Source organism: Heloderma suspectum, chromosome 5 (genome assembly GCF_057233095.1).
Source record: "Heloderma suspectum isolate Gila_16-S chromosome 5, 16-S_ref, whole genome shotgun sequence".
Taxonomy (NCBI): domain Eukaryota; kingdom Metazoa; phylum Chordata; class Lepidosauria; order Squamata; family Helodermatidae; genus Heloderma; species Heloderma suspectum.
In genome coordinates, this window is record NC_139462.1 from 150526467 (window position 1) to 150541988 (window position 15522).

The following is a 15522-nucleotide window of genomic DNA, read 5'->3' on the forward strand; positions in this document are numbered from 1 at the left end:
GTCCAGCCTCATCCTGATTGCCTCCAGTATGGGAGAGCCCACTACCTCCCTAGGTAATTGGTTCCATTGCCGTATTGCTCTAACAGTAAGGAAGTTTTTCCTGATGTTGAGCTGGAATCTGGATGTGTAATAGAGAGAGAAAACACATACAGCACCCTCAGCCACCTCACAGTGATTAGGTAAGCTCAAAAATACCACCAAAAGAAATTAAAAATTCTGCCTCAGAAAAGTGGAAGCCTCAATACAGTTGATGCTGTTGCCACCTACAAAAGCAGCACAATAAACTAAAAAACCTTAGGAAAAAAAGAAAGGATCTGTGCTACAATCTCTGCCAAAAGTGAGCCCTATCTGTGAGAAACTGTTGGAGAATTTCTCCTCCCCTAGGAGAAATTCTGTGAAGTTGTCCCCCTAATTTCTCTGCTCAAAAATAGGCTGGAGAATTTTGAGAGGCCATTTGTGCACAGCTCTAGTACTTTTAGACCATGGAATGAAGGGGGGGGGGGTTAGATGGCCATATGTATCACTTCAGTTGTGAAGCATACTACTCACATTTCTCTTCATCCCCCAACCACCATTCCATCTTTTACAACTGCTTCTACATTCCTGATATGTTAGAACAACAACAAAAACGTTTATCAGCACTGATTTTTTAAAATTACTTTGATCATGTGAAGTTTTACATTTTACACTCACTTAAATCATAGAACCATCCTAACTACAAGAATAAAATGGAGGTTGCTCCTGCTGCCCTGATTACCTTCTACTGTCTGGGCAGCCATTTGGGGTGTGGTGGGGAGGGCTGTGCCCTAAGGTCCAGTCCTAACTGTACCACTGCTGTCCAGTCTAAGTCCAGTTTAAAGATAAAGAAGCATAAGAAGGGAGAGTGAGCAGGGGCTTTGACGTTGCCCACCAACAGTCAGCCTCTGGACAACAGACTTGGCAGGCACACAGACTTCCCCACTGGGATGAGGTGTATTGTATTTCTATTTAAATGACAGTAATTATTTCAGAATTTGCATCTATGCATATAAATTAGCACATCCAAACGTTATGCAAATATATGTCCTCTTTTCTCCTCTTCTTTGGCAATGTGTAAGTGGCCACTGTAACAAGCACACATAACACACTTGTTCTTCCTCAGCTGCTTTGTATCTTCTCAGGGATTCATCACGTGGGGGCAGAGATCTGCATCAACACCAGGGCTTTCTCCATTCAGTTTCATCACAGGATTAGATTGGGCTCCTTTACACAGTTGTTTCTATCTTGTTATATTCCATTCCTTACCTTTTCACGGGGTGGCTACTTTTCCACAAAAAGCCATTACACGCATTAGGGGCTTCGTGAAATTTCCTCCCTGGTTCCTGCCCCTTTCCCTCCCTTCACAGATTACTGGTGGTTTGGTTGCGATTGACATGCAATGCAGGTGGACGGCAACCTCCGCCAAACTGCCCAAACCCACCCCTGCAGGCACCAGTTTCCCTGTGAACTGCTGTAGTGCCGGCATGCCGGCCATTCTGTGTTGTGGAGTAAGCAACCAAAGTCGGGAGCAAAAGTTGGTGCATTGCATTTAGTCATGGCAGAGCGGCAAGCCAGCATGGCAGCAAGCCGGCAGGTCAGTATGCCAACACGCCCACCACGCTGACGTCACTGCCGGCATCATCATGACTGCACCCCCAACAACCCCCAACAAAGCGGCTTTGTCGTGCTACGGGAGAAGTACACGGGCAAGCCACAGTGCTCCTGTTGCACAGGCTGAAAAAATACCGTTTGGGGATAATATGGGATAGGCAGGGGAAAATGGTGGGAAAATCACTGGGGGATGATGACGTTGTGTAATCCGTGAGCGGCCAACCATGAACATGTGATAAATCGCAGGTGCAGAGAAGCCCCTAGGAAGCATTACAAATTAGATAGACCTTTCCCTTATTTACAGCCATGAAGACAAAATGCAGCATGCAGATAATGAACAGAGAGAGCAAGAAAGGAAAGGAAGGTGGTATCACTCTGATCAAGTGCATCAGCTGCTGCTACCAACACACAAGCTGTCTGGGCCGCTAGTGAATGGTGAACTCTTTTTTCCTGCCGATCTGGTACCTTGAAAAATGTCAGCACAATTCAGGCATATTAAGGCATAAGTGAGCCAATGTGGTGTAGTGGTTAGAGTGTTGGACTGGAACTCTGGAGAACTGGGTTCTAGTCCCCACTCGGTCATAAAGCTTACTGGGTGACTTTGGGCCATTTAGTGACTCTCAGCCTAACCTGCTTCACAGGGTTGTTGTAAGGATAAAATGGAGAGGAGAAGGACCGTGTAAGCCACCTTGGTTTCCTCGCAAGAGAAAGAAAGGCGGGATATAACTGTAATAATAAATACATACACACACACACACACACACATATAGTCTGTGGGTGGAGACAGAGCTGGGTTTGAGAGGTCAGAGAGGATGGAACCTGGTGAAACTTTGACCAGGGGAGAGCCTGCTATCCTACTGACAGGTTCAGTGTCAGCTTCAGACTCTTGAGGACACTTGGGCAGGACACACTCAATGGGCCCCTCCCTCAGTGAGTCTGCATTGTCACCACCATTGTCACTCCTCCTCTTCCTCCTCTTCCTCACCCCTTGCTTGCAAGTCAACAGTGGTATCTACTGCTCCTCCTTTTCACCACCTCTGAAGTCTGGGCCAAAGTGAGAGGCAGGTGAACAAGCAAGTTGCAATGATGAAGAGGAGGAACAACTCCAGGGAGCTTCTGTCAGTGGGCCTCTGCTGGGATGTGGGCCCTTAGCAGGTGCCCAACCATGCCTACCCTTGACACTGGCCCTGGACAGTATGCAGGGCAAAATCTGGCAGTTTTGGGGAGTCAAAAGGTTGAACCTAGTGCATTTTGGTCAGGAGTGAAGCCGGATATATCATGGTGTCTGGGGTCAATTAAAAAAAAAAGTACCTCTTCTTCAGCTAAAAATATGTAGTGTATTTCTGCAAAATACCTGATATTGAAACTGAGACAAAAGTACTGACTAGCAAGGTTAAATATCTGCCAGTTGGTAACCATAATCTATATCACAGATTTAAAATGGCTTAGGCTGCAATTCTATACCTACTTACTTGGGGGAGTAAGTCGGAGTCCCACTGAGTAGACAAGTATAGGATTGCAGTTAGTCATTGTTCTCACCTGGAAACTGTAGTTCTGTGCGTAGGGCTAGGGATTTCCAAGTCTCAGCACCCTCACTAAGTTAGATTTCACAGGATTCTTTGGGAAAGGCCATGACATTTAAACTGGTACAAAACTTGTATACATTTGTAGTGTGGATATTCCCTCAGAGTCCCACTATCCCAATAATTCTGGGTTTGAAGTTGGGAGAGTCCCACATTTTCTAGTTCCCAAACAATACAAGTTACAGTGGCTGGTTTTTCATCACTACCAAAGATCTCTACAGCTTTCTTCAAAATAAGTATCTGAAGTCAAAAGGAAAATAATAACTGTACATCTGTTCATATGGATTAAAACCATTCATTCTTATACATTATTCATATAATCCAAACATACCTCTTCGTAAAGTATCCATGTAATTCTGAAGATCATAAATGTACGGAACATTACAACTTGATTCAACCAAGAGCTGAAGGAGACATCCAAAATTAACAGCAAATGTTTAGTTTAGGTAAAGGGAAGGTGGTATGATAAGGCTATCCAGGAGTCATAATGAATATTTAAGCATTATCTATGTAAAAGTGCACAGATATGTACAAATAAACAAAATTAAGCACTTACATGATAAATTTCCATCAATTTAGGGAAGGCACCAGGACATTCTGTAGCCACTTTTTATATTATATTTTCTATGAAGAAAATAAGAATTGTCCCTTGCCCTGACACTATGTATTTGTATTCTGCCTCCAGATCTGTTAATAAATGTATTACTGGATAGTGGTGAAAAAATGGCCAAAATTCCACAAACAAGGTGAACAATGATGTCTACCAGGTTTCATTGTTTACTGGAAAATCCATCACTCCAAACTGAGTTTGGGTCTAGTCTGGGACAAAAAATATTGCCAGACTTTTGGATTCTTCATCTTCACAGAACCAGAAATCCCATCCTCATCTATATGTTGTCAAATCAGCTTTATAAATGCGGCGGGGGGCGGGGGGACACCACCCAGACACAATAGCATGGAAATAATTTTGCTCATCTATGATAATACAAAATCAGATTGATAGAATCCATAATTGGGGAGCAGTGTGTGTGTCAGATTTTACCAAACAATTGCCTTCTCAAAATGCTGACAACCCAAATTTGACCCAGCTCCAATTTTACAGATGAATAGCAGTGTTGGCTTCAATGATATTATCTTTCTAATTTCTACAGAGACTTTGATGAAATAGAGTTCCATCATACAGATAGTAAAATACTAATTAATATGAAGATGGAGATGTGATAGCAGATGATTTCAATAAATTAAGCCCGCTGTGTGAAAAATAATGTCTGAGTTGAAAAGAGCTGTGGATTTTTGTTGGAAAATGAAATACTTATTCAGTAACAAATGCATTGAAATATCTTCAGACACCACAGCCCCGCCAACTACTATGAAGGAGCTATGTATTGAAACACATTAGCACCCCATAATTTATTGAATGATTGAATATTTTTTTCTCTCCAGAAAAGAGTTGCTTCAGAGACTGTGATAGTAATATGATCAGTATAAATTGTTTCCTGCTGAATAACTTTACAGATTCTCTCCCACCGTCCTCAATCAGAAAAACCTCCCTCTGCTCTTGTTCTTCCATTTGTCAGGCCAGACTGCTAAATCCCACAATATAGCTCTCTTTTAATTTAACTCAGCTTCTTTAGACTATGTGCAGAATTCTGCTTCAACTTTGTAGAGTGTAGTGCGGAATTCAACTCTCAGAGGATGTCAGCTTCTATTTTTTCCTAAAGTGCACACGCACACACACACACACACACACACACACCAATCCCTGGTGAGTGCCGAGAAAAGTTTGAAAGTGTGTGGGTAGTGTCTACTGAAGGCTCAGAATGCAGGCACAAAGTATGCAGGGATATTTGTACTGAATTTATAGCTGATACCAAGTGCTGCATTCAGTTTTTCCCTACTGCCTTAATATATTTTAAGTGAAAATATTTATTCAAGGAATAATGACATTTGACCAGGTGTTAGGAAAGATGCCACTATTAAGATTTAGACTGCAATCCTATACACACTTATGTGGTACTAAGTCCCATTTAATTCAACAGAATTTATCTCTGAGTAGACATGCATAGGATGGTGCTGTTAATCTCACATCTTCCAGTTCACACTGCAACACTTCATACCACCGATCTATAGCATCAAAGGCCTCAGAAGGGAACAGTCGTGTTCCTCAGACTTGCAGTCCTCATTGGTTTTTAATCTCTGTATATTGTATTTTTGATGTTTTTAATCTTTGTAAACTGCCCAGAAAGCTTCAGCTATTGGGTGGTATAGCATTTGTATAATCATCATCGGGTGTTATTTCTAAAAGCACCTAAGGTTCATGAATAGGAATGACACATGAATAAAAAACACAAAGTCCCTGTGGGTACCTGCAAGATTCACAATCCAGTTCTAAGCTAGTGACCATCTCCACATGTTGTGCCAGTGAATTTCCAACCCACCCTCCTATCCAGCTCAGTCAATTATTTAACCAGAACTTTGACAATCAGTTTGTTTTCACTCATTCTCCTGCCCCAAATTGAACAATAAAGATTCCTGATAAGGTGCAATCTTCCCTTCCTTCCTTCCCTCTCCTAAAGTCAATTTTTCATGTAAGCTGCTCAGTAGCTGAGAGAGTTGTTTTGATTTCCCTGCGTTGATTTGTGTATGTGATGTTAGTGCCGCTGGAAGAGGTTTGCTGAACCTGATTAGAGACAAGTAAGTAAGCCCCTCGGTGAATGGAAGAAGGCTTGTCTAGAGGCTCTTGTTTCTTGTATCGCTGTTTCTAAACCTAGCGGGTTGGGGTGGGGGGATGGATGGAGCCACTGCAAATGCCCCAAACCTGAACAAGTGATTACGGGATTCCACAGACATAGGCTATGAAACACAAATCATCCCCTTGGCACCAGCTGCCTGCATTTCTGTCAAGTTTGTAAAGGGCTTTGAAGAGTCTCTGTAATTCAAGACATGCCCCAAGCTCAGCTTCAAGCGTGTTCTTGCTTTACAGTGAGGAGGCATTACTTTGTTTTCTTGGGGTACATTCAGGATGTATGAATAAATACTTGATCAAGATGATGGACTGAGAAGTACCCAGCATACGCTGCTTGTTCCCTCTAACCTGGCTCTACTAACCTGTGTTGATGTGCAACTGACCCTCATTATCTGCACTGTGCCACGCGACTGCAGTGTGAGCTGTGTGCAATTGTATGGCTGGTTTCTTGCACGTTCAGCGGAGTTTTGTTTGCCCATTTGGATCATCTCGCATCACATCATTCTCGATTCTAATGTTACAATGAGGTGTGAGGAGGCCTTCGGCACGAGGCACTCTGGTGATCCCCAGGCTGGGGTCCTTATGCTAGTAAGGACCCCCTACACACACATGTTGATGGGCAAACCCTCCCACTGCCTCTTGCCATTTATTTTCACCAGACATGAGGATGTAGGGATGGGAAGGAAGATTAGGAGAACAACAGCAGTGATAGTGGTACTCTTCCAGTGAGCACCAGGCAACTGCCACTGTAATTGCCCACAGTGCACTGGTGTCTTTGGAGTGCCAGAAAAAGATTCCCAGGGCATCAGTGGCCCCTTGGCATCTGATAGAGGATGCTGCCTGCTGATGCCATGCCTGGTTAGTCTTTCCTCCACCTCCCTGACCCTCCGTTTGCTCTGGGGCAGGAATGGGCAACCAGATGTTTTGGCTTACAATTCCACTCACTAATGGTTATGCTAGCTGGTGGTGACGGGAGCTGTAGGCCAAAATGTCTGGAGGACCACAAGTTGCCCACTCTTGCTCAATAACATTTAATTTCCCACAACTGGTAGAATCATAGAATCATAGGGTTGGAAGGGGCCTACGAGACCATTGAGTCCAACCCCCTGCTCAATGCAGGAAGCCTGATTCCCAGGCGGTCTCCCATCCAAGTACTAACCAGGGCTGACCCTGCTTAGCTTCTGAGATCGGGTGCATCCAGACCTTTGGAAAGGTTTTAGGTCTGTCCTGCTGCTATGCAGGTTGCACACCACATTTTCAGGCACAGGAATGCAGCAGCAGCAGCAGCATTTTAGGGTGCCCTGTTGACACAGCTGTGCTTGAACTGCAGAGGGGCAAAGGGGAGCTGCTCCCTTCCCTTTGGCAGCAGCCCCCACTCATTACTGTTTTGAGAAGACTACAGGGGAGCATGATTTGACTAAAATTGGGGGGAGTCAGGAGGGGAGGCTTGTGAGTTACATCAAATGGCGCCTACAATGGCCCAGTTTCCATGATCACCACAGACCACCATGGTTTATTTAAGCCACCTAAGTGCATGCTGGCAGCCAGCCATAGCAGGTGCCGTGTCTTATCGTGTCCTCTGAACCCAGTGAGAGTGGGTTATTGGTATGGTTAACAAAATACCCACAACCCATTGGCTGTTAACCACACCAACAACCCACCCTCACTGGGTTCGAATGTCACTGTAAGTCACAGTGCCCACCTACCGCAGCTTGAATATTCAAAATGGCCACTGGCACATACCATAACCCACCATGGCTTAAATAAGCCAGGGTGGGCTGCAACAATGACGTGAACTGAGCCGATGTCTCCCACAATATCCTTTTATAGTTGTGTAGAAGATGGCAGTTTGACAACTGTGGCTGAGCCTGCAGGCATGACAAAATCTGTGCCTGTTGAAAAATTTGTGAAGTGTGAAGAAAACTATCTACTTTCCTGCAGCCTTTATGATGTTGGTGTCTTACCCTGATGTCTGGAGTTAAGGTAAGAGTTAACCCTCCTTTCAGCAGTATCAGTCCTTTATTAAATGTCACTCTGTTTTTTTATACAATGGTTCTTAAGCCGAAGCAATTAGTCCAGATGGGTTTACACAGAAAATGTCAGGTTGCCAAATAAACAAATGGCAAATATTGGATCTAAAGAGACAGGTCAATGCAGGTGACAAAAGTTATCTGCCACATTGTAAAAACTGAAGAAAGCTTTGACTCATGGCACGATAGAAGCATTTTATTTGTTCATTAACTGTTGGGGAAATGGGTTGCGTGTTTTCAAGACTCTCTAGACTAGGGATGGGCAACTTGTGGTCCTCCAGATAATTTTGGCCTACATCTGCCATCATTCCTCACCATTGGCTATGCTGGCTAGGGCTTATGGAAGTTGTAGACCAAAATATCTGGAGGATCACAAGTTGCCCACCCCTACTCTAGACTGTAATTCAGGCAAACATTAAAATCATATGCTCAGTTTGGACATAATACTAAACCATTGTTTAGTCATGCTACATGAATGAGCCTGCTTGAGCTTTGGGATCAAGTGCTGTTGCTCCCCTTCCCCCTCCCCTTTGGTGCATACCAAAGGAGAAGATGGAAGCATCCGCATCTGGCTTTAAACTAACAGTGGTTGGACTAACTGTGAACTATGGTTTACTGCAAGAAGCCAAGATAAAACTGTGGTTTCTGATCCTGGCTTGTTCCAATAAACCATAGTTTACTAGCCTTCCCCAACCTGGTGCCCTCCAGATGTGTTGACATACAACTCCCACCACCCCCAGCCAGAATGTCCATGTTGGCAGGGGATGGTCGGAGTTTTATGCCAACACATCTGGAGGGCACCAAGGTGGAGAAGGCTAGTTTAAACCATCCAGACTCCTGGTTTGGATGCAACAAGAAACCATGGTTAGTTTAAGCCAGGAAGAGGATGCCTCCAATCTCCTTCTCTGCCATGTACCAGAGGAGGAAAGGGGGGGGGGATACTTGAACCTGAAGCTTGAGCAAGCTTGTTTATGTAGCACTAAAGCAGGAATGGGCAACCTCTAAGGGTCTGGGGGCCAATTCCCCCCAGAACCCAACTGGTGCCACACCCCTTCTTCACACCCCTGAATTTTCTGCTGAAATTTGATGGCATGGTGGCAAACAAATGGCACTTTTTCTTTAAAACAAGATAAGGAGGGTGCACATGCCTTGTTTTGAAGCAAAGTTGTGTTCCTGGGAGGCTTCTAGGAGTGTGATTTGTTTCAAAACCAGGTGTGCAAGGAGCATGTTTCTTAAGAAAATTGCCCCTTTTTGCCACCGTCACAGAAAAACTAGCAGCAGTGTCAGTGGGGGCCACAAAAAAGTCCAAAGGGAGACACATACAGCTCATGGGAGGCATGTTGTCCACCAAGGCACTAAACTATGGCTCACCATTATGCCCAAATTGGGCCATAGATAGAATGCAATTCTTTGCAAGCTTACCTGGGAATTAGCATCATTACACCAGGGGTGAGGGACCTCTTGCCCTCCAGATGATGTTGATCCCCAAAACACATTAGCCCCAGCCAGCATTGCAAATGGTCAGGGATGATGGGGTTTGTAGTTCAGGGGTACACCGAATACCAAGCCTATGCATGTCTACTCAGAAATAAGCAGGACTAAATCACCCAGCAACACTTTCAAAGAGCACCCAAACTGTTACACCTCTGCATGTCTAAATAAGCATAAGCATGAGCAGGATGTCTACTAGCCAGGCAAGCCTCAGAGGTAAGCCGGACTGTATCACTTGGCAACTTCTTCCCCAGGCCCTGCTCCCTCTCCCCAGCAGGGAAAATTTCTTCTCTCCAATCAGCAGTGCAATGTCGTAATCCAAAAGCATCTGGAGGGACAGGTTCTCCACCACTGCATTAAACACAGTGAGGCTTACGTCTGACCAAACATGCATTGGTAAAGGTATAATGAAGTGAAAGAGAAAGTGAACTCTGAATCGCAAATGACTACAATTACTTAGCAATTGGTTACTTGGTTTTAATGTTTGTATTATCCTACACCCTTCCTACACCCCTGGTTTTCGGTCACTGCCAAAAGTCATGCTAGATTAAAATCATAAGGTGAAAACAGTATATGCATTGTCTGCTCATGAGAACTGCCCAAATATGCTGAGATCTCAGGAGCTATCAACTCATATGCATATTTTCTTGCTACTATTAGTAATTTAGCATTTACGTAGGGCAAACATTCAGAATTGAGAGAAATCCTTCCACTGGTTGATCTGCACAGCATGACACCACGGGTTAATTTACCTGTGGGCGCTGTTGTATCGTGCTGGGTGCACACAGGTGCCATTTCTGCAAGGCGCCTGGCTTACCGTGGGTTGTCACGTTGTGTCAATCCTGGCAGCTGGGGTTGTTTGAGGATTAAACAACTCTGAAATAATCCATGGTTGTGTACATCACAAAGAAGAAAATGCTTAACAGATATAACAAACTAAATTAAAGTTCTCACACAACTGAATAGATTACACACACACACACACACTCACTCCTGTGTGCAATTTTTTAAAAAGTGAAATAAAAGAGGAATTAATTACAAAACACTGGAGCCAGATAGCATTAAAATACAGAAGGAAAGCAAAGACAACCCACACATTGGTGCAGATTATTACTGTATGAAATGAATTTGTGGCCAGTTCCATGGTTAATTGGCAAACTGTATAGGCTAATTCACAACTTGTATCTCAATTTAAAAGCAATTAATGGCTCCATGGATCGCCATTGTGCCTATAGAAATCTACCACTGGACACTTTCCAGCTCCTACCTTTTCATGTCCCTATTCTCAAACTACTGCTTTCTGGTAATCCCTCATCGTCCCAGGGTTTTATCTGTAGCTAAAATAAGACATAAAGCCATATTAGTCACAGCTTAATAAGTAATGCATTACAGCTTTATTTTAGTCCAAAGCCCCATCTTTTGTAGCCAGTCAATAACAGCAAAACTTCAAGATAGCAATATTCTCTTACAGCTTTACTGGAAACTGCAACACACCCTTAAAAATATATCCAGTATAAGTATAATCTAGATCCACAAATCAACAATACATAGATTTAATATGGTGTAGTTCAACAGGAGCTAGTAAGCCTACAGCTGAAATCCTATGCATGTTTACTTGGGAAAAGTCCCACTGAACTTTGCCCATTGCTATTTTTTCTTGAACACTTTAGTTCAGAACCACTAAATGTCTTAGGTAAACCTATGACAAAAGAATTTTGAAGCCCAGCTAACTGCAAAGGATTACTGTCCTCCATCATTAAATCATGTAATACAAAGTGCCCCAGGGCTTCAGAGGAAGCTAGCAAGATGATTATTTGACACATAGTCCAACTCTGATTAATTTGGTATAAGCTTTGTGGGAGGAAGTTTCCTTGCTGTTGTCTGATGCTTTGGCAGTGAGATTAACGTACCTCCAGGCTAGCATTGCAAATTATTTTTCTGACAGAGGTTCTGAGCTTTAAGAACCGCCTGACAGGCAAAAATTCAACAGGCAAAGCTTTTCCCCATCTCTTTATTTCTATGCTGGGGAAAGCTTGAAATTTGGTCATGAGTAACTATTAAAGGCTCAGGAGACCTGTCAGGGGAAGGTGCACATAGGTTTAATGAGTTTAAGAGGTGACTGCCCCCAAATGGCCCTTATTCCTGCTGAGAAAGGGTAGACACAAGAGAGCGGGCTAACATGTCTACTTGGAAGTAATGCATTGCCTTCACTTGCAGTTCACTGAGCACGGGAGCAGAGAAAGGGGCAGGGAGCAATCCTCCACTCACTTGTTGCACAGCACCTGTGCAGTTGATGATGTTCCGTCCTAACTCGTGGGACTTCTGCCCACCCACCCCCAGTTAATGAGGTTCAGTGCTGTTTGTCATGTGAAAGCAGGGTGTTTTGTTTTTAATGTATACACTGTTTTACTGGCTACATGTGCCATGGTAGGAGCAAATTTGAATTCATGAAAATCCAGCTTTAAATGGAATCTCATCGTAGAGCATGTCCACGTAGATGGGCCCTGGAAACTCTAACTAGAGTTAATTCTGAATCGTGTGGCAATTGTCCGTGTAAGAATGGGAAAATGGTTCCGTTTAATCACTTCAAGACTAAAGACTGGCTCAGACATTTAGCCCAGTGGGAATCTCATTTGCATAGTGAGTAGCAGGCCTTGGGAGCACATGGGCACACAGCACCATATGAAAGATGTCACGTGTGAGCCTGGCATTTGTTAGTACAAATGTACACACACCTTGTGTCAGGTTTCCCGATCCCCCCAGCACAGACGCTCAGGCAATATGACACTGGACACCCAAATCAGTGAGATTTTTTTATTGCAGGGAATCCCACGGCAAAAGCTTAATGGTTACACTCTTCAGAAGTCTTATAGATGATGGTCAATAGCTATAGGCTCTATGTAATTCCAGAAAAGTCCAAAGCTAAACACTACTACCGTGACTGAGATTATCATCAGCGTGGTTTCTCCATTGCCATCTCCATGGTTCTCAACACAAGGGAAGAAACTCTGGATTCCTGGGTACCTAGCCCAGATAATCTTTTCATGGGGTTCCAACCCCAGACATGGAAAGGGAATTATTCCTGGAATGAACCCATCAGGCAATCAAGGGATAACTTCTTGAAAGGCCTACACAAAACCACACCCATAGAGAGTCCAACTCTGAATCTTTTGTTGATAACTCCAGGCTACATGGTCAAGGCCCATCAAGATCAAGGGAAGGGCATACCCACACATGCAAGGAGTTCCAGGCCACCACTTTTGCATTGGCAACTCCACGCTGCATGGATTCTGGCAGAGGGAAGCCCAAAAGCCGTAGATCAAACCCAGCCTGCCGTACGCTGAGCTGACTACAAACACAGACACACAATTCACAGGCACGAGAGTTCAAGTCTATGAAAAGCCTCACAGTACTTTTCATGGCAAGTCCTTAACAATCCAAAGCTCGAGTCCATGTGCAGAATGCCTCCAAAAGCCCAGATGATGATGGATTCAAACAGAGAAGGCTTCAGGCAATGAAGACGAGATGTTCCTAGCAAAGGCTTTTCACCTTTGCATCAGCTTAAAAGGGAAGGCATAACTGTAGGACACCCCCTCCAGATCCCTTGACAGACATGGGCCTTCAGCCTTTCAGCAAGGCCCCTGTCTAAACAGGGTGGCACTGCTCAGCCCTCCAGCAGTGATGCTTCAACCTGGGCAACCTTTCTGCAAACCCCACCCCACCTCTGTCAGGTTCTCAAGGACAGCTTCCAGCCTCCCTGCCTGCCTGCCAAGCCCAGACCAGAAGGTGGACAAGCAGTTGGGTGACTCCCCCTGGCTCTGCTCTGAGAACACCAACAGAGATAAGCTCACAGAGATGCTGACATTCCAGAAACTGATAGGCCCAAGCCCTTCCAGGCTTTGTTGTTCAGTCATTAAGTCGTGTCTGACTCTTTGTGACCCCATGGACCATAGCACGGCAGGCCTTCCTGTCCTCTGCTCTCTCCCGGAGTGTGCTCAAGTTCATATTCATTGCATCGCTGATGCTATCTAGCCATCTCATCCTCTGCCATCCCCTTCTCCTTTTGCCTTCAGTCTTTCCCAGCATCAGGGTCTTTTCCAGAGAGTTTTCTCTTCGCATTTAGGTGGCCAAAATATTTGAGCTTCAGCTTCAGTATCTGTCCTTCCAATGAGCACTCAGGGTTGATTTCCTTTAGGATGGACTGATTTGACCTCCTTGCAGTCCAGGGGACTCGTAAGAGTCTCCTGCAGTACCACAGTTCGAAAGCATCAATTCTTCAGCGCTCAGCCTTCCTTATAGTCCAGCTCTCACAGCCATACGATACTTCTGGGAAAACCACAGCTTTGATTATATGAACCTTTGTCGGCAAGGTGATGTCTCTGCTTCTTACACTGCTGTGTAGGTTTGCCATAGTTTTCCTCCCAAGGAGCAAGCGTCTTTTAATTTCATGGCTACAGTCACTGTCTGCGGTGATCTTGGAGCCCAAGAAAGTAAAATCTGTCACTGCTTCCATTTCTTCCCCTTCTATATGCCAGGAAGTGATGGGGCCAGATGCCATGATCTTCGTTTTTTTGATGTTGAGTTTCAAACCAGCTTTTGCACTCTCCACTTTCACCCTCAACAAGAGGCTCTTGAGATCCTCTTCGCTTTCTGCCATTAGGGTGGTATCGTCTGCATATCTGAGGTTGTTGATAATTCCCCCGGCAATCTTAATTCTAATCAAATCTTGGCTATAACCTACAAGGCCCACTGCAGTAATGAAGTTGGGCCCTGACATGATCCCCACTCCCATAATGCCTCCCCACCCTAAAAATTGAGTTCCCTCCCCTCACACTTTCCCAGCTGGGTTGCTCGGAGATTGCTGAGGGGAAGCAACTGTCTAACTAGGGAGCTTGCAAAGACATTGCCAGTGCTTCTGAGCTTTCAATGGGTCTAGTTGGAAATCTAAATACGCTATTTCAAACACTCCCCCACTACTGCATAGTTCAAGAACACAGGTAGTGGTGTAGCTCAGGAAGGGTCTTGGAAAACATGTCAACTGGGTGAAACTAACAGGGGAAAAGCTAACACCAACACAGTGTTAATGATCTAAGCTTCATTTTCAAAAGGTTCTAATTTACAAGTATTCAGCTTATGGCTAGAATCTTTAAAAGGCAGATTTGGGGCAAACAGTCTGGTCTAGGACTTTAAACAAATTAACTTAACAAACAAATGTACTAGTACAAAGTGGGGTATAACCTTGGAAGCAAGATTTAACAGTAACAATGTCCATTAGCAAAAACTGCTATGGCCAGAAGGCCAGGTTCATGTCTATAGAAGTCGAGGTGTGTTATCAAGGGTTAGCTGTTTTGGGGGGAGTATACAAACACATTAGAAACAATAAAACAATCTCTTTTGCAAGGAGAAAAGGAGAGCTCGACATTGGCTGTCATTCTAAAAGCTTTTCACGTATACCTACACACCATACAGGGGGAGACGAGGTTGCCAGAGGTTATTGAATCAGAATCAGCTATGATCCCCTCCCCTTTGCAAAAGTAAACTTAGAGTTACAGGGCAGTTTTGAACTGCAGGGCTCTTAACAGCAAGGGAACAACAATTGTACTTTTAAACGCTTCTCAGATGAGGACTAAGGAAACTGAGGCTTGAGTGAGGGGAAAAACTCTTGGGGCCATCCATCACTAGAAAGGCTAGCCAGGGATTCACATGACCCCACCCCGCCTCTTCTCCCTCAACTCCCTTCTCCCTCACACAAACCTTGGGGGAGAATAAGCTCTTCAACAGGCAAGAATGAAAGTCTTTGCTAAGCAGAGTGCTGAAACTCGGGATGCAGCGGGGAGACGGGGGTCACCTTGTATTTGCATTCTTTACACAGCCATCAATCTTCTTTGGGAGGTGGCGGCAGGGTGCGGGTGGGGTTGTTAGGTTCAGCTCTATCTCATATAATAGTTCAACTCTTAAAGGTGCAATAGATCTCTGTTTCCAGATCAGAGGACCTCCCTCTGAGCAGGGTGGGGTGGGTGGAGTTTGGCCCTTTTCATTTTAG